The sequence below is a fragment of the Polistes canadensis genome, unplaced genomic scaffold (genome assembly GCF_001313835.1).
Source record: "Polistes canadensis isolate GaletaPanama2010 unplaced genomic scaffold, ASM131383v1 scaffold_140, whole genome shotgun sequence".
In the NCBI taxonomy this organism is placed as follows: Eukaryota; Metazoa; Arthropoda; class Insecta; order Hymenoptera; family Vespidae; genus Polistes; species Polistes canadensis.
The window spans coordinates 286,801-289,021 of record NW_014569687.1 but is presented as its reverse complement, the minus strand read 5'-3'; the positions used below and the strand labels follow the sequence as shown (position 1 = coordinate 289,021).

The 2,221-nt window shown below is 30.0% G+C and overlaps 1 protein-coding gene across 1 annotated transcript in view; it reads right to left on the bottom strand.

Annotated features, from left to right (window-relative positions):
• Positions 1-2,221, bottom strand: part of LOC106788471 (C-terminal-binding protein) — a 31,672-nt gene that overhangs the window by 10,417 nt on the left and 19,034 nt on the right. The window lies entirely within an intron of this gene.

Genomic DNA, 2,221 nt, shown 5'->3' with positions numbered 1-2,221 from the left:
GAATAAGATTTTTCGTTTTCTTCTTCTTCTTCTTCTTCTGTTTTTTTTAATTCATTTATATTTATTTATTTATTTATTTATTTATTATAAATTCTAATACTTTAATATTTAAATTTCTAACAGCAGAATGAGAATTCCGAGAGCGAGATAAAAAATGTTACATAGCAAAAGAAAATATATATATTTCTCGATCAATGAAGACAGATCGTTTTCGTAAATATTTTTCTATTCACGATACTTCGTTTTGTACTTTTTTGCATAAACATTAATTAATAATGTCAATGCATTAAATAACAAACCAATATAAAAGGGATCTTTATAAAAGATCAATGATTTAACTTCATTTTAAAACTGATTTGATCAATGCCTAACACGATGATGATCCATTTCGTTAGATATTTCAAATCGATATAATTTCTTTTTTATGCGTATATGTATTTATAAGTGTAAGCATATGTATATGTATATGTATACATTTATATATAAGTACATAATATATATATATTTATATACATAAATAATACATAAACATATACATAGACTTTCAAAAACAAAAACAGAGCTCCAAGAATCGAGAGCCAACTACCTCACATGAAAAGAGAGTTTTCGGTTTATAGTTTTATTATATTTTATTATCCTTACTATTCTTATCGTTTTCATCGTTTCCATCGTCATCATCATCATCATCATCATCATCATCGTCATCGTCATCGTAATCATCGTCATCATCATTATCATCATCATCATCATCATCATCATGACCATCATGATCATCATCATTATCATCATCATCATTATTATTATCATTATTATTATTATTATTATCATTATTCTTATTAAATCATTTTAGAAAAAGAGATAGAAAAAGAACAATATACATACATACGTACATACATACATACATACATATATATATATAAAAGAAAAGCGTGTAAAAAAAAATAGTGAACAAAAATAAAGGATAGAGAAAATTAATAAAAATTAAAAATTAACAAAAAAAAAGAAAAATAATAAAAAGTAGAAAATAATTAAAAAGGAAAATATAATATAGAATTTAGTCGCAATTTATTAATAATCGTCATGATTACTGCCCGACTGTACTTGGTGGTAATGATCAAGTTACAGGAAATGCACTATTCAGAAACTTGACGGAAGTTTAACGCAAATGCAAACAAAATAAACATGCTTATGCTTTCTCTCTCTATCTCTATCTCTATCTCTATCTCCCTCTATCTCTCTTTCTCTCTCTCTCTCTCTCTCTCTCTCATTCTCTCTCTCTCTCTCTCTCTCTCTCTCTCTCTCTCTCTCATTCTTTCTCTCTTATTCTCTCTTTCTCCCTCTCAGTTTCCCTCTCCGATATATAGCTTTCTCTTTCTCTCTCTCTCCCACACACCACACACACACACACACACACACTTTCTCTCTCTTTCTCTTCTACTTTCGCTCTCTTTCTTTCTCTCTTCCTCTTTCTTTCTCTCTTCCTCTCTCTCTCATTCTGTCTCTCTCTTAAACTCACTCAGAGATCTCTTTTATACTCGTCTAATATTTCATTTTTTTTTTTTTCTATTATTCTCTTTCTTACTCATGCATATCTTCTTATGTCGTCTATCTCTCTCTCTCTCTGTATGCTGTTTTCTTCTAATTTTTACTTTTTATTTCTCACACGTAACAAACATACATACATACGCTTTTGCTCGTTCTCGCTCTTTCTTACTCTTTCACTCTCACTTTTTTATTTTCTTCATTTCTCTCATTCTTACACTCAAGGATGGATTCCCTCGAGTCCTCGGAAGCGACGGACAGATTTTTTGGGGGGCACACCGTGCACGACACACACGTTTAGTAGTCGATCGGCCATTTGTCGTCGAAGGTTTTTTCTTTGCTTTTCTTATTCTTTTTTTTTTTTTTTTTCTTATTTTTTCATTTACGGTAGTATTTTTTTTTTTTTATGTAAGATGTGTGAATATGCATGTATGTATGAAAGTGTATTTTGCATTTTAGTTTGGATGCGTGCGGTTGTTCTTTTTATTTTCATATGTATATGTATATGTATATGTATATTTATGTATGTGGTTGGTTGCTGTGTATACAACATATTGGTACGTAGGTATGAACGATTGGCTTAGTGTATATCTCTCTGTTACTTTTTTTACTTACTTCTTTATAATACGTGTCTCTCTTTCCTCTCCTCTCCTCTCCTCTCCTCTCCTCTCCTCTCCTC